The sequence below is a fragment of the Phalangium opilio genome, unplaced genomic scaffold (assembly GCF_054372755.1).
Source record: "Phalangium opilio isolate 3A_F unplaced genomic scaffold, DU_Popi_V2 ptg000063l_1, whole genome shotgun sequence".
Taxonomy (NCBI): Eukaryota; Metazoa; Arthropoda; class Arachnida; order Opiliones; family Phalangiidae; genus Phalangium; species Phalangium opilio.
Window position 1 is genome coordinate 4460080 of NW_028324180.1, and position 22319 is coordinate 4482398.

Below are 22319 nucleotides of genomic sequence, written 5' to 3' on the forward strand. Positions count from 1 at the left end.
TAATTACATTATCACTATAATGCATTAAAAGGCTCCAATTACAAAATTTTAAATGTAACTTTTCCATTTAAATTTTAATATATCATTAACATAGTTCGCAAAATCACCAGCAACAATTTAATCTGGCAACATTCAATGTAATAATGTTGCCAATAAAACAAGGGCGTCTAGCCCATAACTAAGCCACATCGCTAGCCATCTCGCTATCCCTAATTCAATAAATTTTCTTTTACTGTAATATCACCTAGCATACCATTGAAGTGGAGGGAGCAACAGAAAATTTTAAAGCACAGTCTTACGATTTGTCTTGGAATGTCCATTTCTGGAAACCATCGATTTAGGCGTTGAAGGCGATTCGTGCTTTCCGCCGATTCTTTAATACTTCGCGTTCCCGACATAGTATCTCTTAGTTTTTTCTTCTGCCTTGAAGATAAGCCCTTCTTTTAAACTTTTTAGTTCACCTTCTCGGCAGTCGGGTCAAGAGCGAGTCTCTGTTTCTTTTTATTTACCCCTTCCTCTTGGGCCAGGTAGGCTGACGCCAACGATGGTTATTTTGTGGAAAACTAATCTACACACAAACTGGTTGAAAATAGTAACGTTCCGTAAAGGTTGGAGTTTTACAGAGGTGAAACACCTTTTGGGACAGTGACTATGTGGAAGACACTATAAATTGTAAAGCGTGATAAGGTGAGTTAGGGAAGCCCTGGCCAGTAACTTTCCTAGGTCTCTCGGACCACCATGGCTGACAACTATCACACCTGTACAATGGCCAGCATTGAAAAGGTATGACGTGGGTTTTTGGAAAAGAAGTTTGTTTTGTCATTGGAGGTTTGTAAATATAGGTTTTTGAATTTTAGTAATTGGAATTATGGAAATTTTGTGTTACACTTCCTAGTGAAACACGAATTTCGCCGAAAAGAGCTGTAACGACTAATGTCTTCATGAAGCATTTTTTCAATATTAAACGACGGTCTTCATGAAGCATTTTTTCAATATTAAACGACGGTCTTCATGAAGCATTTTTGAAATATTAAACAAAGCCAGATACTATCGAGGCAAGGAATTAAATATAAACCTCTCATAGATATACGTTAGTAACGGCAACATTGTCCGAGAGAGACTTTTAGAAATAAAGCTTGTATCAATGGTTATGGACAAGAGCCAATATGAACAAATGTGTTATCCTTTTCTCTTGCTAATATTATACGCCAATATAAATAGCTAGCACTAAAGTTGTATACTAATAACGTAAATAAATTTCCACTAAGGCCTTTTATAAATCTTTGTAAATAACGTAATCATTATCATTGCTTGCTGTCAAGCGAATTACAAGAAACTCTCTCAGATGAAGCCGGAATTACCTCTGTACGTTGTATTCGCATTAAACCCAAGAACCCTGAGGCAAAACATTCCTCATTTTATGTGACTTGCGAAGACCCGGATGAATTCACCCAGCTTTCTGGCCCCGCTACTTGGCCGTGAATTGTAACATCACCGAATTCCATGGTATCCCTCGTGACGAACATAAGCACAGTTCTGAACTTACCCCGGACGACACCGTTCCTGATCCTGACAATTAACTTTTTTCCACTATGTCAAACTCTACCATAAGCTTAGCGTACCAAAACGTGCGTGGTCTTAGAACAAAATCTGATGCATTTTTAACAGTGTTGGCACTTTAGACTTGGACATTATTTGTGTAACTGAATCATGGTTAAATTGGGCACACTGTACTTGCGATTATTTCCCTCAAAATTATAAGGTTTACCGGGCTGATCGACCTGATCCAAATTACCGCAACGTTCGGGGAGGGGGTGCTCTCATAGCCATTAAGCGATCCTTCGTCTGCAGTCGTCGCAAGGACCTCGAGGCCACTCCTGAGAGTGTCTTCGTGGATATAATACTTGCCTCCAACAGATCATTGATAATTGGCAGTACCTACTTCGCACTCACGCTCACTGACTTAGAATATAGCCAATACTCGCATCATTTGATATCAAACATTGACACTACTCGGGCTGACGTCTTGTTACTTGGAGAGTTTAACCTTCCAGGCGTTGACTGGGATTCATATGGCACTCCGGGCTGCTCCTCCCCTATACGTTCTAAGGCTACACCCATTTTCGACTTATGTTTTGCCCTTAATTTAAATCAGCTTAATCCCCGTCCCCCTGTTTATAATCATTTAGACTTGTGTTTTGCCAATATCTATGGTTTGCAATTAGCACCACTTGATTCTCCCCTCGTACCTATTGATGCCTACCATCCCCCGTTTGCGGTTACCATCTCCGTCAAAAGTGTCAAATGCTCTTCGCCGCCAGGTGCAGCGTTCATTTACCCAAAGGGAGACTATTACCCACTGTACACCACACTTCGCGATTATGATTGGTCAGCTGTCTTACAGTCCAGGGATGTTGATCACTGTGTTAAGGAACTTACTAGTCGTATAACAGGAGCCATGACTCTAGCTATTCCGAAAAAAAGCTCGGAAATATCACCCACGATATCGTCAATGGTATTCTCCGTCTCTGCAACTAGCTCTAAAACAGAAAAGGTATTACTTTAAGAAAAAGAACCGCACCGGTTCAATTTCAGATGCTGATGAATTCCGACGCTTACGAGCTTCTGTCAGGCGTTTACTCGCACGCGATCGGGCAGCTATGCCCAATAATCTCTGTCAAGATGCTCTGTCTCATCCAAGGTAATTTTGGCCTCCATTGCATTGAAACGAGGTGCTGAATTACTTTCCGCCCCCAATGAGCTCGCTGAGATATTCCGAGATCAATTTTCTCGCGTTTCCGTGGATAACACAGATCCTCTTGATACTTACACGATGGACGACTCGCAGTTTCCTGATAATCCCTACCACCACCAAATCATTACTCCATTGGACATCCACAATGCCATTAATAAACAACCGAATAAGTTCTCTCTCTTAAATAAATTGTCATTTAAAAGCATTTTTCCCATATTGAAAAGGTGCGAAATTTAAAAGTTTGGGGGGGGGATGTTACTGTATTTGTGCCTTTTTAACAAGAGTATTGTTACAATTTTAACACTACCAGACTTAGAAATAGCACACGTCCACTGGTCCAAAACACCAGTTTATTAATTGCTTGGACTAGTTTTTTAATTGAAAAAATTAATAATTAAGTTTTTTGATGGGAATTGGGGCGGGACCAGTTTAAAAATTCAAGCTTTCTTCTAATTTCTACTCTTAACTTTTCTCTTTCAAACACAATAAACCGCATCACTCTAGAGTTTAGACCCAAACGAAGGGCTTGCCAAGTGGTACCAGGTTTTGGAAGCGGTATTAAGTTCGATTTAAAACTACGCGGCAGTCGGCAGTCTCCGTTGAGTATTTAGCGTTGCACGTTTCATTGGCGTTAGAACAGCTACGACAAACTTTAGTAGGGGCTGTGCATGTTTTGAAAGTGTGATTGCCACCATATCCGGAACATATCTGGATGGGAGAAGTACAAGCGGATTGAGTGTGTCCAAGAAGACCACACTGGAAACAACGTGGGACATTAATGTTCTCCTTGACAAAGCAAGAAGACCATTGTAAAAAGACTTTTTTCATTTTCAGTAAGTGAGCAAAGGATTCAGGTGTGCAATCTAAAACCCATTTTGTCGTATTATTTCTACCAGTGAGGGCATATCGGACAGAAATAGAGGATATATCAATGGGTAAGTCGTTTTGTTGAGTCAGACAATCAAGGAGGTCGTCCTTTGCCACATCTTTAGCTACAGCAATAAGGAGTAGTTTCGAATTAGCTTTTTGAGGTTAGACCATATTGAGTTCATTGTGTAGAGGTTGAAGTTGAGCTATATGCGACTTAAAAGTGGCCACATATTCTTTATTAGTACAGCGGACAACTAGTCCGTTATTTCGACAGGGCCTAATATTTTGAACCCCAATCTAAAGAGTCTAAGGGTTAACGTGTTGTACCAATTTATGTTTTAGGGCCTCTGAAGAGACCCTTGGATAAACGACTAGGACATTCTCGGGCTTGGAATCAAAGGTAGGCTGCGGTGTGGATTTAGTTGGAACTTTGGACGGACGTTGTTGAGCCTTGGGATATGTAGATTCAACAAGCATTTTCTCCGCCACGATTGAGGCGAAGCTTGGGTCTGAGCGGGTCGCAAGAGTTTTCCTTTGTTTGGCTTGCTCGAGTAAGCGGCGTTGCATTTTTGCCATTTCAAGCTTCTGCTCAACAACGAGTGACTCTAAATTACGAAAGATAGTGCGAACCTCCAAACCAACCGGTTTATTGATTCGATTCTTTTCATCGGTAAGAATGGTGTCAAGTTCAGAAAAATAGTCCCTAGCCATATCAAGAGCTTCAGTGGCATGGGTGTGGGAGTCCAGAAAAATATCAGTACCATTATCTGTCAGTTCATTAGTAGCGTGAGAAGCTTGACTCGAATGATCAGTTTCCATGTTTTTATCAGAAGACAAAGCTTGGAAAGAGTTCTGCAATTTAATTTCAGGAGGCGCTAAAGCGTCAAGAACACTTGAATTGCTATTGTTCGTGGCCATGGTCAAAAGTTAAATTAAAATCGGTCTTACCCAACAGTAGCCGTCGTAGTGGTACCTCCGCCAACGGCACAGAGAGGTTAACCGGCGACGGGTGACAAAGGTCCCTCGGCACTTTGAACCAGAGCTGTGTCCTCCCTTAAAATCCTCCAGGCCTCCAACGAGCTGGGCGAACCACACCCCCGGTTAATTCCGCGGCCCGGGGTGTCCACCCCGGAGGTCTCTTCCTCGGATCATGAAAGGGCCTCTCCAACTCCAGTTCGGGCGTACCCCCTACGACCCTGGGGGCTTACCTATGCGGAAATTTTAACTAGGACAGCCGGAATCAAAGGAAACCGCCAAACTAGGCATGCAGGACACCTGCAGTGCCACGACCCCTGGGTGCATGCCGGCCTGACCAAAGCCAGCAGCCTGCGCGCTGGGAAGACAACCTAGTTTGGCTTACATCGGTGGGATGATACTTCGGTACTGTGAGAAAGATGGTGGTTTCGAAAATTGTTGTTATGAAAAAATTAGTACAGCGGCTTCTAACTCGCCTCTATTTGGCCTGATCTACAAGTCTGACCAGGGAAACCTTCGATACCCTAGCAAACCATTCGTCGCAACACTAGAAATAATTCAAAATTTTGTTGAAGCCGCACTGCCGTACTTACCAACATCTGGGATCCTCCGAAAGCTAGAATGTATGCTAATACCTAAACTGGAAAAATGTCCAGTATTAGACTGTGGCAACGGAGATCATGTTCAGAAAATGGCAATGCTTATAGTGAAGCGATTGGTTCCTCCACTGCTCGACAATTTAATGCATAACATTTCGCAAAAATTTGAAAGAGTGAAACACTTGCAGTATAAGCCAGTTAGCCGTAAGATTTTAAAAGTATAATTTTCTTTAAAATACCACCAACCTTTATTTAATATTTATTATTTAACAAAAAATTATAAATAATATTTATGTATAAATAAACAACTATTTGCTCACATTGATGCTGATACTACATCTATAATAACACTTCAAAACTAAAAATCTGTACTGTACTCTACCACTACCATTCAGCTGGAGGCCCACATGGCATGCACATGGTCTTAAATGACCAAGGCTTAGGTTTCTAGCCGCGAATCTCGAGTTTTTACGCTCCAATGTTTCGACAATGATTGCAGCAAAACTAATGGACGGAAAATTATGAAATTAGTTTCAAAAGATAGCTCTTACTTGATTTTATAATATATGTAAAAATTAGATTCCTAAAATATCTAAAAAATATAAAAAAATCCGATAAAAAAGTGCAGTTTTAAGGCATAGTTTCCCCATAGTAATGTATTAAGACGTTTGTCCCGGATGCGAGCGCCCCCTACCCGAGAATTGCCGCACTAGAGGGATTTCGCTACTTTTCCATTAGCATAGGGCGCCCACGAAATCGGACGGCCTTACAGGCGACGAAGGAGATGATCTAAGTTGGCCGTGACAGATATAACCAAGAATAGAACTATCGACACCAATGAAAACTGAGGGTCTTATTTTTTCCAATTTATGGGGAGATAATCTATGGGCAAAAACGGATTTATGGGATAAGAACGTCGGAGTTAGCGAATTCACTCCCCATCCTCGCATACTTTTTTGAGAAACTTCGTCTGCTTATATTTTGACTCCACCCACAAATTCTGTATATAGTTACTTCTAGAGATCGAATTTGTGGGTGGAGTCAAAATATAAGCAGACGAAGTTTCTCAATAAAGTATGCGAGGATGGTACTAGAGGCTAAAGCTACGATCCGACGTTCTTATCCCATAAATCCGTTTTTGCTATAGGTAATATCCAAACGGCACATCTACGTAAATGTCATAAAAATACTGTATGACGAATTAAAAGGTAAAATGAATGGGACTATGAAGCAAAAAGGGACATTCACCACGTTAAATTACCGAACTCTTTTAAAATTTTACCACGGTAAATTACCATTCTAAAATTACGGTAAGATATAAATCGGTAATGTACGCGGTATTTGATAAATTGCCTAGAGTTTACGGAAGGCAAATTATCGACTCATAATCTATACGACGGTGCGAGAGAAGAAACTGCATGGTTGAGAAAGTAAACTTAGGTTAAGTTTAGTAGTGGTTTTTTGTTTTTTCGAGGTTGGCGGGTGGGGAAAACATATCCATTAAGCCTGTCCTATTGTAGATCTGCTTTACGGTTAATCACATAATTAAATAAATGGAGTTTGCTTTATTTTGCTTATAGAAAGGGTTGTTGCCATCGCAAAAACAATGATAACACTTGAGCACCTGGGCAGAAAAAGCCATCCATAAATGGGCAACTATTTATGCCCTGTTTGGAAAGAACACTTGATCACCCGGGCAGAAATAGACGGCCCACTGTGGACCGTCTATTTCTGTCCGGGCTTGAATTAATTTTTGGCTACCGGGCACAAATAGCCGACTAATGTTTCAGGGCTATTTCTGCCCGGATTTTTAACCCGGGCAAAAATGGACACTCCGTTTCATATAAAGCTTATAGATTTTCATATAACTCTTTAAGGTTTTCCTATAAATCTAAAAGGTTTTCATACAATTCTGAAAGGTTTTCATACAATTCGGAAAGGTTTTCATACAATTCTGAAAGGTTTTCATACAATTCTGAAAGGTTTTCATACAATTCTAAAAGGTTTTCATACAATTCTAAAAGGTTTTCATACAATTCTGAAAGGTTTTCATACAATTCTGAAAGGTTTTCATACAATTCTAAAAGGTTTTCATATAATTCTTAAAGGTTTTCATATAATTGCAAAAGGTTTTTTTACAATTCTAAATAATGCATATTCTGAGAGAGCGGTAGCTCTCTTAGATAAGACTTTGTAACCGTAAATTTTAACGCAGGCAAGGGGGCCTAATTTTCTCGGTTCATAAAGATAATTAAATAAACTAATAACTCAAGAAGTTCCAGGATTCCCGTTTAAAGGACTTATTGTCCATGACTAATGATAAAATCATAATTACCAGATGATCCATAAAAAGAATAACGCAGTTGACAGTTCGTAAAACTTTATTTAGTTCATAAACAAACACGACTGAACTCGTCGAGAACAAAAACTGACTGCCCTCTCTGAAGGCGAAGGGGGGGTTTTTATTCCCCTTACAAAAAACATATTTGAATTTTTCCAACGACATTGGAGGGGTGGCCGTCCCGTTACATCCTCCCCCTCAAAAAAGGCGGCGGCGCTAGGGAGCGTCGGACGCGGGGGAGTCATTTGGGTCCTGGGACCTTCGTGTGGTTGAGGCCTCACCTCCTCTCTTGGCGCGTTTTCGGTGGCGAGCCTTATAGGCCTCGGTTCGCTTTGGTCGGGGCTTGAAGCAATGCTTCTCATGGTGGCGCCCTATTTGGCACCGGCGACACAAGGTGTACCGCTCGTCTGGTACCATATCGGGCGGCGCGGCGCTGGTTGGGCGGCTGGTGGAAACCGTGGGTGGTGGTGTCGCGGCGGAGGCTCCGTGGCCGCTATCCGTGGTGGAGGCCGGGCGCACATCCGGGACTATCACTGGGCGGGAAAAGAGGGAACCGAGCCCTCGACCCCGACCTCGTTCTAGTGGCGGCATGACGTCGGGACGGTTTCCTCGTCCTCGTCCCCGACCAAGTGGATTTGCGGACAATATGTCGGCCACGGGCGACACCCGACCAAAATCGGCGGGGCGGACGCGCGCTTCGTTACCGGCAGAGGCGGCGGCAACTGGTGGAGGCACAGCTGTGGCCGCCTGAGCGGGTGCGGCGGCGGCCGTGAAGGTCGCCGCAAGATGTGCTGGAGGCAGCCAGTTTCGGGCCGCCTCGTATTGTTCAAGGGCTGCTCTCGGATCGATGAGGTCCGCCTGAACTTCCTGGTGGTGATGAGGGACGGGGTCGGTTTGGACTTCCGCGGTGGCAGTGTCGGCCGCTGCGACGATAAAGCCTCGAGGAGGGGCGGTCAGCGCGCGCGTCACGCACGGCGCGAACAAGAGTCCCTCGCATCGCAAGCAGGGGCAAATCATTGCCCTGAGCTGGCGTAGACCACTCAGGTCTACTATCAACAGTGGCCGTTCGTCTTGGAAAATTAGGGGTGAAAGGGCAACGGACGTGCCCGCACCCACGAGTGAAACCCTGATCTCGGGAGCCTGGGCGATGAGAAGGTCGGCGGGGGCGGATGGCCAACGTCGGCGAAATTCCTCTAGCTGCCAGTTCGTCAGGCGGATGGCTTGGCGGCGCCCATTTTTCCTAATAGTTCTTCTATTCTCGGAAGCGGGTAAGGGTCCTTCACGGTTACTTTATTTAACGCGCGATAGTCGACGCAGAAACGTATCTTTCCGCACTTCTGGTGGACAAGTACCACCGGCGACGCGTAAGGACTAACGGATGCCTTCACGATACCGTCGCGGATCATTTCGTGAAGGTGGTCTTCAATTATCCGCTTTTTCTCGTCACTAACACGATACGCGCGTTGACTAACGGGAACATCGGTGGTAGTGTGTATCTCGTGATACACTAAGTTAGTTCGACCCGCTTTTTCCGAAAATAGTTTTGGTAATCGTAGTAGTAAAGTTTTTAAGTCGTCCTTCTGTTTAGTACTCAGTGTAGGCGACGCGACAGGTTGTTCAATATCCTCGATAATCTGAGGTGTTGGAGTCTTTAACCCCGGGAGATTTAACACGAATGGAAACGTTGTTCCGTCAATCTGACAGGTTTTTGTACCAAAGTCCAGAATAGCCCGATGTTTATAAAGGAAATTCTTTCCCAAAATAAAATCGTTTGGCAGTGAGGGAACTACGTGAAATTCCTGCTTTAGTTTTAACTGTCCTAAGCGGAAGTCTATTCGCGCGCGTCCCTTTGTAAATGTGTAACGTCCATCGCCTAACACTATACACTGAGTCTCTTCTTCTTCCGGAAACACTAAGTCTGGTTTCAAAGTTTTGACTAAATTACGCCACTGATATAAGCTGATAAAACAAGCATCAGCGCCGGAATCTAGTCTGGTCGCGAAAGTCCCATGCGAATATACGGCATCTATGGCCACGGGAGGATCAACCTCACAGCGACGCACATCCATAGAGCCAATTTCCATAGGGGGCTTTACTTTCGTCGCGCGGCGGGAAGACGATCCCCTTTTTGCCTTCCCGCTTTCGCGTTTCCCGAAGCGTGTTTTTGCGCGACCTCTTGTTTGCTCGGACAGGCGGTAGCATAATGCCCTAAGCATCCGCACTTATAGCATTCTATGTGACTTAAGTCGTTTTGCTCTGTCTGAGCCGGTGTCGGTTTATTGGAAAGTCTTGCGTTTGGCGTCGCAACCTTTGATGTCGCACCTCCCCCCTGCGGTTTTGTTAAAACCGCGGCTGTGGGAGAATTTCTTCTCCCACTGGATTTACGCGGGGTAGACTTTGCACTGTCTCTAGGATACAATGTGCTAGAAGGGGTCGCCCGTAAAATTTCTTCTGATACGCGGCCCTTTTCTATGAAGCTGCGCATTGTCCTTATGCTGTCGTGAAAGACATGGATGCGTATTTCGGGGAGGATATTACGCTTGCAAATACCGACCAGTTCAGAGTCCGTATACGGAACGCGTAAGTTCTGATTCATCGCGGTGATACTCGCGATGTACGCGTCAAAAGACACACCGTCGGATTGTTTAAATTGCGCTATTTCTAGGCGGAGGGATTCCTCCGCTCTACCCGAATAGAAATAGTCTCTAAATGCGCCTTTCACGGTACGCCACGTTAGTACTTGATTTGGCCTATTCAAGTCCCTAAACCAATTTAATGCACGACCCCTCAATATTTGGGGTAGAAGCGCGATAATGTCATCTCCTGACATGCTGTGGTAATCCGCGAATTCCGTCAAAGTCCGAAGGAATTCCGGCGCGCTTTCACCTTCCACACCACTAAATGTTAAGTGAGGGGGCGGTTTTGGCCTACTTTTGGCAGCTGGTCTAGTGCCTACGTTTGCTAAAGTAGTTGCTAGGGTTTGAATTGTTTGTAGCCAAATATTTGACGCTGCACCTTGCGGTGGCAGCGGCGGAGGTGGGAGTCCTCCAGCCGCTTGTCCTTTCGAAGGACTAGTACCGAGGCTTGGAGGGGGAGTGATCACCCTCGGGGGAGTATGGGATCCCGGTAACTGCGCGTTAATCGCGGCGATCAAAGCATGCGGATCGGGCGGATTCATGACGCGACAGTTAAGTAGTCCAAGCAATGGCACAAGCAGTTCGCACAAGTACGCGTTTAATTACAAATGGTAATGGTAGTCGTAACGAGTCCTGGCAAGCTCGCCACTTTATGTAACCGTAAATTTTAACTCAGGCAAGGGGGCCTAATTTTCTCGGTTCATAAAGATAATTAAATAAACTAATAACTCAAGAAGTTCCAGGATTCCCGTTTAAAGGACTTATTGTCCATGACTAATGATAAAATCATAATTACCAGATGATCCATAAAAAGAATAACGCAGTTGACAGTTCGAAAAACTTTATTTAGTTCATAAACAAACACGACTGAACTCGTCGAGAACAAAAACTGACTGCCCTCTCTGAAGGCGAAGGGGGGGGGGGTTTATTCCCCTTACAAAAAACATATTTGAATTTTTCCAATGCTGGTGGCGCTTAAGGCGCCACCGGTGAGAGAAAAGGTAAACAGAGATATAAAAAATTATGGAAGTTGAGCAGACGACATTGGAGGGGTGGCCGTCCCGTTACAACTTCATACTGCCTTTAATGTATAAGGGATTTTTTTTGATTGGATGTAATTTTTTTCGTATTATGTTTACTGTTTTGAAAAATGCCTCAGAACTAAAATTTGGACCTTTAATATGTGGTTAAAATTTCAAAAGGATCCACCCATTAACTTATTTTATAAAAAATAAAGTTGCTAAGGGTATTTTTCCTTTGCACAAAATTAGTCAGTGTTTTTAGTGAAAATGTTCAAATTTTCCCATAGAAATAACATAACTCGCAGCAGACAGGGCACAGTCTATTTACCCTTTTTTGTGGTTTCAACTAGAGTTCGTTCTGGCGGAGTTACCAAATAAGTGTTTACTTTAAAAAAATCGAAATCGGAATGATAGGGATGAAAAGCCCCGAACACACGACAACAGTAGAACCCGATTGTCGTCTCCTTACACTTTAAACATGTGAACATGTAATCCCTCAGAGAAAACCATAACTAGGGCGTATTTAACCATTAACGCAGGTCTTAACGGAAATGGCCCAAGGCCTTTGCAGACGCGAAAGCCAATCTTTTTTAAAATTTTAGAGTTAATTCATAATTGGACATTGCTATACATATCTTCACAATTCAACTCTAATATCAGCATTAAAGTTACGAGAGTAAAGCAATTTACCTTTCTTCATCTTAAAAGATATATACCTAAAATTTGAAAACTTAAACTGAAGCTTTAAAAAACAGCAGCGCGAACAAAAAATCAAACACAGCTCACTCGATCACGCTTTGGCTGCACGGGTGCACGTCAGCGTGGGAAATAGGGCGGTGGCACAAGGCAAATTACCAGTTTCAAAATTGCCTGGTACAGTTTAAATTAAATGGGAGGGGGGTCAGTGGCCCACGGGACCACTGAGAAAATTCATGGGTAACCAGTATTCAGACATTAACTCAAATATTTCAAGTATCGACTTCTTTTGCTTAGCAGACGAAGCGCCCCGGTCAATGGTAATGACAAATTTATATGGAGTAGTGTCGGTAGAGAGGTCAGTTGGACTGTGTATCCCTCCCTCTAGGGGCCCTTTTGTAAGAGGGGATACTGTACGCACCTGGTACGGGGGATGACACTAAGGTAAGAGATAGAAGGGTATGACGTTTGCGTGCGTATAAATGACATTACTCTATATTGCAGGCCGGGGGGGGGGTTGCTGGCCAAACGTCCAGTTAAAAAAATCCTTATTTCCCACCCTGGTTGGGGAATTAAGGATTTTTTTAAACTAATCCTTTGGGAGTCGGGACCAGTAACCCCTTTTTTTATTAGTCCAATAAAAAAATATTAAACTGGTTTTGGACCAGAGGAAGTGGGCTATTTCCCAGACTGTAGTATGCACCATGCGAGCTGCACTGCAGTGGCCTCTGGCCTGGCGAGGATATATACCACAGCCCACACGATCACGCTTTGGCGCACACGCTCTCAACTCCCCATCTAACAATCCATTTTTCCTGTGCGGAAGCGCGTATTACGAATTTTCGGGTTTTACGTTCGAAAAATCAAGGGAGTGAGCTATGGGAGTGACACACTTTTTTCGCACAAATTTTTAAAAAAGTGGTTGAAATCTCTTGAAATATTAATAAAAGTAGAACTCCGACAACAGTATGAAATCCTACACAAACCTGTCAAAGATATTGTCAATAATGGCATTATTAACTTCGGTTAAGCACATTGACACCGACGCTTGACTTATGTGAAAAAAGAACACCCATACCATGGCATAACACCGCAACGTGAAGAAAATCTTACTTTTAACTTTATTGTCACACTAAATTAATTCTTAACATACTAATCAGGGTGGAACCATTCTTAACATACTAATCGGGGTGGAACCATTCTTAACATACTAATCGGGATCGAACCATTCTTAACATACTAATCGGGATCGAAACATTTTTAACATACTAATCGGGATCGAAACATTCTTAACATACTAATCGGGATCGAAACATTCTTAACATACTAAGCGGGATCGAACCATTCTTAACATACTAATCGGGATCGAACCATTCTTAACATACTAATCGGGATCTAAGAATTCTGAACATTCTAATCGGGATCTAAGCATTCTAAACCTTCTAATCTGGATCAAAATATTCTAATCACTTTTAATCAATCTAACTGTGATTAAATCTGCTGAAGGGTGGTCGTTAATAGCATTGAATTACGATCAGATTTAATAAATCTTGTTGAAAATATTTACCCCCATTTTAAATGTTTAGAATGTTCAGTTTTTTGGGATAAGTAAAATTTTTCCTTCTGTAACCTGTAGGAAGTTTAGTTATATTGGCTAAAAATTGAACTATGAGCATGAAAAGTTTCTTTCAAATAAATTGATTCAATTAAAAAATTTGGAACGCTTAGATCCCGAATATTTCAATTTAGTACACATTTCTTCAAACCGAGTATCATTTTGAATTAAATATTTAATAATATGATTACATTTATTTTGTAGCAGTGAATAGTATTATCGACTAATACATGCAATGACTTTCTCCATTGTGTTTCTCATTAAACAGGACAACATGCTGGATGGACTAGTGTATGTCATTAACAAAGCCAAAAAGGACTCGAAAAATGCAGGCAAAGTCGACATCGAACCTCCGATAGAAGACGACGTGGAAGAAGCCAAAGAACTCTTGGAGTTGTTTCGGCCTCTGTAAATAGCCACTGACTTTTTCCAGACTAGCCGGCCGATGGCCCCAAAAGTAATCGGAACTCTGCTAACCTTATTTCAAGACATCTATTTTGGAAGTGCAGAAAAGTTCAAAGACTTTGCAACAGTTTAGTCAGAAGCCGTTGCAGACGAAGATTGGCTTGGCAGAGCCCTTTTGGTTATGTTCAGTCATCCGCCGTCCTTATCGCCTCCTCATAACCCCTCCCCTTGTTTTGTTCTTTTTCGAAAACCGACGTGAAAACAAACACCGATTAAAAAGTTTTAGTTAGTTGCGATTTTTCTCCAGTCGTGGCCGGTAGTCAACCACCGTATTATAGGACCAGGCTCGGGTCAGTTTTTGTAAACTTAAAATTTTTTGTAGTAAACTTGTCGCGTCATCCTTTTGGAAAGTTTTCTGCAGCCGTATTCAGCTGAACACTCACTAATACGACCACGCCCCCTCGGCGTATTAGTGGGTCACGTGATATCCGGCTATCATGTTAGGCTCACTAGCGGAAAAACGGAGAGCAGAACAGCACCATAAATGGCGGGATATATGAACTCAACCTTGCGAAATCGCAGCGCCACAAGCGGTGAGGATAGCAGCACCCAAAATGGCGGGAAGTTTGAAAACAGTGAAAAGTTCACGCTTGTGGCGCTATAGGTTTCATCTTAGCACCGGGAAGCATATTACATTGAGTTTACAGCGGGAAAAGTAAGATTTATTTATTGTCGCATATGCATATTAAAAGTACACCCTTTAATATCAGGTAAGAGTATTAATTATGGCGCAGATAGCTAACGACATAGCTATTGCTATCGTTTTCGATGACGAGCAATAACTCCGACAAAGGCGTAATGCGTTCTTGTCACCTGAGAAGGAATTTCTTTCACAGTATCGTTTGGATATTTTAAGTGTGCGCGCTTTATGCCTAGCTCTTAGGCCGCAATTGGAAAAAGACCACGACCGTGGTGTGGATGTTATTGGGGTGGAGAATGAAGTGCTTGTAACACTGCTGTTTTATGGCTCGGGGACTTTTCAGCACGCTCTGGCCAGCAACTACGAACACGGCATGATTCAGGCGTCAGTCAGTCGTAGCATTGAACAGGTCACAAATGCCATAATTAATTAATCAAAAATGTCTTGATTAGAATCAAGACCTAAAAAGTATCGATAAGACTGAGGTTATCACTTGTCTGAAGGATCAGATATTATTTTTTCTTTTTAATTGAAACTTAAATGCATGCTTAAGAAAAAACAACTTTCCATTACCGTTTTCCGTTGAAATAAATTATTTTACTGGTAATCAATTTCAAAAATTTACTTATCTCGGCTTTTAGACCATAATTCCATTCCCCGAAAACATTTTATCATTACATTAATTACTTTTGGGAGAGTACGTGTATGGTTTTGCGTTTTAAAAGGTTTCTAAAGACGTTACATCCCCATTCGTGACCGGCACGCTTCGCAGTGGAACATTTTAATTATTCTAAAACCAATGGCGCCAAATTCAATAGGGACAGTAACATTTTTACTCGCGGTTTTGCAAAATGATGTAATATCAAGTGTACTTTAGTGAACCGTCGTTTTGTTCTTTCTCATAGTTCAGGGCATGATCAGTGTTACTGACCAATTTCTCTCTCTAGTTTCTAACAATGGTTAGAGACTATTTGATATGGCACGGCACAACGTTATATACATTTGTAAATTCTAAGTAGCACAAAAGGAAAAATATTTCATTTTTTTATATTTTGTTTTGAAATAAATAAACTCATGATAGTAGTTATAACGAACACAAAGTCAAGGGAATGGCACCGGTAATGAGCAGCAAAAAGAGATGAAAGTTTGCTTGAAGGTAGCAGAGGGACATGGTAGTGAAAAAAGTAATCTAGAATTTTGTTCGTTCAAACCTTAATATATCATGAAAAATTCAAGTGAGGAGGCGGCACTACCTAGAAAGATTGATTTTGGCAGATAACAGCGAAAAAATTATGTTCTACACACACTGGGACTATGGGAGAGTTTCTGGGCCGCAGGTCGCACATGATGAAATTTCAACTCCAGTTTACATCAATTCTCCCTGGTCGTACTAGTAGCTGGTTAAGCTATAGTTTGCTCAGGTCCTGTTAGTCTCGAAAGGGTTATATAGTCCTTGTAACTTTTAAAAGGTTGTTGTCATGGCTAAACAGACCGCTTTTACTGTTTTTATTGTTTTATAGGTTATTTTGACACGTTATCTCCCAAAAGAAATTAATGTAATGATAAAATGTTTTCGGGGAATGGAATTGTGGTCGAAAAGCCGAGATAAGTAAATTTTTGAAATTGATTACCAGTAAAATAATTTATTTCAACGGAAAACGGTAATGGAACGTTGTTTTTTCTTAAGCATGCATTTAAGTTTCAATTAAAAAGAAAAAAAATATCTGATCCTTCAGACAAGTGATAACCTCACTCTTATCGATTATAAAAAAAACGTCTTGGTTTGGACCAAGGCCGAAAAAACAAACGATATGTCTGAGGTTTATCAATTGACTGAAGTTTCAGATATTGCAATTTCTTTTTAAATTATTTTTATTCCTTTAATCCTTAATCAATATTTGATTCAATCAACTGATTTTTACTGTTAATCGATCTATTCCCTCTAAATTAATTTAAAAAAGTACATATCTACGCTTTTTCAAGAATAATTCCATTTTCCGAAAACATTTTATCATGAAATTAATTATTTTGAAGGGAGTACGTGTTGGGGAATGAATATTGAATATTTGAAATATTATACGAAGTGTCTAAAAAGAGCAAGCGATCTTTGATATAACTCGAAAGGAAAATGTAAATATTTAATAGTGGATGCATATATTGGGGGCGCGAATTTATACATTTAACTTCGAATATCGAAATGTTACATTTTTTTGTCGCGACTATGAAAGAAAGGTTGCACTGCAGTTTCCCTCTCCGAACATCAAAGCTTCTTGGCCATAACTCAATCTAGATTTGGAACCCCTTACTACATTGTTGGCGCAACTTGTACACCGGTTACGTATTACGCGTAATCATTTTATCAGGCGTAGAGACCATTTCGGAAAACACACAGGGGCGAGGCGACCATTGGGGTATTCTTCCTTGCACCAAGGGCCATCGCCAGACGGTGCCAAAGTTCACTACAGGCGGGAGGCAAGTCAACTCGCACTGCCTATAGCGGTGCTTCTAGGCGAGAGGGAGAAGACCCCAATGGCGGCATCACCCCTGTGTTTTAGTTTCTCCTTATGTAATTTCTGTGTGATCGGTCCTTGGCAGAACTGGTAAGGTATGATGTGTTCAACCATTTTATTTCCTCGGGAAATAACAAGTCATTGGAACTGAGAAGTATTTACCTTTTCCTTTGGTTATATTTATACCGATGTCATATTTTTCCAGTGCATAAAAGGAGAGCTACCTATTAAAAGAAACCACACATGACCGAGGTTGTTGCTTTGTCTTAAGTAGACGACATAAGTCTATAAATTAGTTTGAGCAAAATAAATTCTTTATCATAATTTCTCAGCAACTTACAACAGATTTAAACTATTTTGGTGCAAACTTGAAAATTTGTCAAGACAGCAAGAATTAAAACTGTGTCCGTCAAGGTGCTTAGAAGTTAAAGAGCATCGACACGAAATCCCTTCAAAATAATTAATTTCATGATAAAATGTTTTCGGAAAATGGAATTATTCTTGAAAAAGCGTAGATATGTATTTTTTTAAATTAATTTAGAGGGAATAGATCGATTAACAGTAAAAATCAGTTGATTGAATCAAATATTGATTAAGGATTAAAGGAATAAAAATAATTTAAAAAGCAATTGCAATATCTGAAACTTCAGTCAATTGATAAACCTCAGACATATCGTTTGTTTTTTCGGCCTTGGTCCAAACCAAGACGTTTTTTTATAATATCTGTCCCTTCAGTCTTAATGTAATTAAAATTTGAATAATTTCATGTTTTTTGTACTGACATACATTTGGGGTTGATCTATTTCTAATAGCTTAAAGAAGTACTTAAGTATCGTTAATTATATGAACTCATATCCAATAACATAGTTTTCGATAAGTATAATGTTGTATTTTATATATAAAGTTAGTTTAAAAATGACAGTATTTGAAATGTAGAATAAAATTTTTTATTTGTTGTGTACACTCTATACATATATTAATCAAAACGCGTCTTGGATTTAACCAAGACCTAAAAAGTATCGATAAGAACAAGGTTAATCACTTGACTGAATGCGCAGATATTGAAACTTTTTTTTTAATTAAAACTTACATGCTTAAGAAAGTATGTTCCATCACCCTATTCCATTGAATAAACTTACTTTACTGGTAGTAAATTTTTTCCCTCTCAATAATTTTAAAAATTTACTTATCTCGGGTTTTCGAGCACAATTCCATTCCCCGAAAACATTTTATAACTACATTTATTATCACTTTTAAGAGAGTACGTGTATGACATTGTGTCGTTAATAGGTTGCTAACATATCCCCGTTCATGCCCTGAACGCTCCATAGTGAAACCTTTTGTTAATTTTAGTGCAAATTTCAACAATGGCAGCACATTCAACATGGACGTTATGATTTTTACTCTTGGTTAAACTGACTTATGTTAGTAGACCACTTCGATATGGAAAGACACGGGGGTAAAACTTTGCCTTCCATCTCGCTCGAGTGAGTCGAGTCGATGGAAAGATCATAAATAGAGCAGAGACGGCGAGGGGTCAAACCCCCCCCCCTCCCATATGTCCCGATACTAAGGATTGACATCTCTTTTTTACGTAAAAAGGGTCTATAGCAACGGTACGACAGACAATGGTCAAACGGTTCTGCCATGGCGTTTCTATGGTTCGCAAGCAGTAGGGGCGTGCATGATATGCGTAATTTTTTGATTTTCTTTGTTGTAATTGTTAACTTAAGCGTGGTCGTAGCCTGAAAATTATGACTTGGTTATTTTGAAAAATAGCCCGCGTTCACCGAGTCGCGTGATCTACGACGCTGTGGCTCGACTCTGCCACTTAGTCTGTATATCTTCAGGAACAAGGATAATGCATTAACGGTTTTTAAAGGAATATGGGATTTTTAAACTTGTCGCTGCGAATCTTCCTATAGTAAATGTTGTATTTCTAGTAGCCCCAGAGACTTCTGGTAGCACTTTTTATGCATTTGGTAGAACAGTTTTATAGAAATTGAAATGGTAGAAGATATTTATAAAATAAGATTTGTTCGAATATTTAAACTTCAATTTGGTCGAATTATTTCGTAGTTGTCCTATTTCAAGGCGAGGAATGCTCTCAAAAACAATTACTATTTGCTGACGAATACCTTAAAAAGTAATTCACACAGAATTCTCGAGCAGCTTAACGCGTAATTGAGTGGGCTATTGCCTTGGTGACGAGGCCAGCGAAAGACAAGGCATGAGAATGGCACAAGGCGTACTTCAATCAAGGGGGTATACAACTATACATCCTCCTTGTTCGTATCGGGCGCAGCAGAAGCTAAAGCAGACTACCCTAAATCGTTTTGTCATTGTTACGTGTAGTTACTAGTTATAAGGTATTTTTCCACACGAAAACTCTTAAAAGTGATAATAAATGTAGTTATAAAATGTTTTCGGGGAATGGAATTGTGCTCGAAAACCCGAGATAAGTAAATTTTTAAAATTATTGAGAGGGAAAAAATTTACTACCAGTAAAGTAAGTTTATTCAATGGAATAGGGTGATGGAACATACTTTCTTAAGCATGTAAGTTTTAATTAAAAAAAAAGTTTCAATATCTGCGCATTCAGTCAAGTGATTAACCTTGTTCTTATCGATACTTTTTAGGTCTTGGTTAAATCCAAGACGCGTTTTGATTAATATCTGTTACTTCGGTCTTAATTTTTATTAATTTTGCGTACATGTGGTGGTAAATTTATTTCAGTGCTCATTCCCGCATGCTGCAGAAAAGGAAATAGTTTGTCATTCAATAGACTGAGAGCTAGTAGCTAAGGGGACGTCACATCAATATTTTTAATCTTAATTTGAGCTGATGAAGTAAGATATACGAGGGTGTGATGTCATGACAACGATTTTAGTTTGACTATTTCTGATGAACCCAGACCAGAATATACTAGTTGCTTTCAGGCTAATTTTGAACCCCATTTCCAATGTCATTGTGTCAACAACATCTTATTCAGAACGGATATTTCTCTTAACCTTTACACAAGATTCAACATATAGAATACCATCTTTTGTGGTGCTCTAACTTTAACCTAATTTAAGAAAATAAAATGGTAAATTTTTTGTTAAAAATGACATGATTAAATAAGACAACTAGCAATAATTTGGCAATATAATATTTTGTAGTATTTTGGAAAAGATGGCAATTTCATAATAATTTGATATACAATAACAGGAATACATTTAGCCATTCAGTTTTAATGCAAAGGGCCCCTCCTTTGGCGTGTCTTAAAAAGAATTTCTCTTCCGTATAGTGTGGTAGTTTGGCATATTTTATTTTTAGCTCTGTTCTTAAGTACAATCTTAATTGGATTTAGCCATTGGGATAGATGATAAATGATTAGCCAGCATACTAGGGGAGTCTGGCAATGGAACTGTGCTTAGATTTATCATTGAATATAGGAAATACCAGGACCAACAAATTATTTACTAGTATTTATGAAACTAATGGCAACTATTTTACCTTTGATAAATAAAGTCAAATGAGAGTTACAGTAGTTTATTGATGTCAAATAATAGTATTATTTATTTTATAAAATATAAATTGTAACTTTTTAAGGTTATGGCTGTTCAATAATTACTTTCAAATCATTAAAACAATAAATTGGTTTAAGAATATTTTGGTTAAACGCATGATTATTTTATTGGAATGTGCTAAAGATTTATTTTAAAAACACATTTGGTTTGATAATTGCTACGTTTATTTATAGCACACAATTTGGAATTATATTTCCCTGGTTGATATTTATTTATGGTATTCATTATAATTATTTTCCAGTAAATAAAAATTTTGTTTTTCACGTTTAAAGCTAATAGTTGCGTATTTTTTAAAGGGTTTCATTCATAACTTTATAAGGAAAATTATTTTGGACACCAGAAAGGCTTTTGAGAATAATTAGTGATTGCGTCCAAACTGGCAAAAAATAGACCCTAACAGGGAAAAGCTATGAATAACTATAATTAATTTTAACTGAATCTAAAATGTAAGTTTCACTATGAATACATGAGAGGGATTAAAAAAATGTTCAAAGACAGTCATACGTGAAGGTTGGACTTAAAAAAGTGTGAAAAGTTCAACATTAATGTTAGAGCACCAATAATCATTTTGTTAATCTCTCAAGTGAATAATTCAATGATCCAAAAATATTTATACACATTTAATCCTAGGACTGTAAAATTGAGAATATATAATAGCCAGAAAAATAGTAAGCATGGGTTTTAATGTTAAATTATTTGAGGTATAAAAAAGGGAAGGGGGAGTTTGTTAAAATACTGCTAATATACTTAAAGATGCTTTTTAAAAAGGGTAGTGATTTGTTGGTGTAGAATCTGCAGTTTAGCTCAGAGAGTTAATGAAGCGCCTTGTATTTCGTTAGTGACATCTTCAATCCAGTTGATTTTTTCTTTTTTTCTATATTTAATACTATTGAACTAAGATGGCGTTAGTGGTTAATGTCATTAATTGGTAGCTTTTTTTACTGGTTCCATCGCGCTTGGTTTTGTTTTATTGATGTAGAGTCTGCAGTTTAGTTCACAGTTAATGAGGAGCCTTGTGTTTCACTATTGAACTAAGATGGCGTTAGTGGTTAATGTCATTAATTGGTAGCTTTTTTTACTGGTTCCATCGCGCTTGGTTTTGTTTTATTGATGTAGAGTCTGCAGTTTAGTTCACAGTTAATGAGGAGCCTTGTGTTTCACTATTGAACTAAGATGGCGTTAATGGTTAATTTCAGTAATCGGTAGCTTTTTTACTAGCTCCATCGCGCGTGATTTTGTTATGTTAATGTAGAATCTGCAATTTAGTTCAGAGAGTTAATGATGTGCCTTGTGTTTGTTAGCGACATCTCCAGTCCATTTTATTTTGTTTTGATATTTATTACTTTTGAACTCAAATAGCATTACTGCTTAACGTCATTAATTGGCAGCTTTATTTTACTAATTCCATCGAGCTTGTTTTGTTTGGCAAACGTCCGTAAAATAACGTTCATAAGGCGTTTCAATGGAAATTTAAATTGAAGTCCAAGGTGATTAGGCGGTTAATCACAGTTGGGTTTTTTAGAGTTACGAGTGAAGTACTTGAGGTTTAATCGGGTGGTGAAGGAGGGGGATTTGGGGTATTTCACCACCCGCGGACACGGGGTAGTCAGTTCCTGTAGGGTA

At 39.8% G+C, this 22319-nt stretch overlaps 1 long non-coding RNA gene across 1 annotated transcript; it reads left to right on the forward strand.

Annotated features, from left to right (window-relative positions):
• Positions 1–18554: 18554 nt before the first annotated feature.
• On the forward strand, positions 18555–20949 carry LOC149662785 (uncharacterized). The gene is made up of 3 exons (XR_016368628.1): positions 18555–19973; positions 20039–20212; positions 20286–20949. It is a non-coding gene; the product is annotated as an uncharacterized LOC149662785 (long non-coding RNA).
• Positions 20950–22319: the final 1370 nt, after the last annotated feature.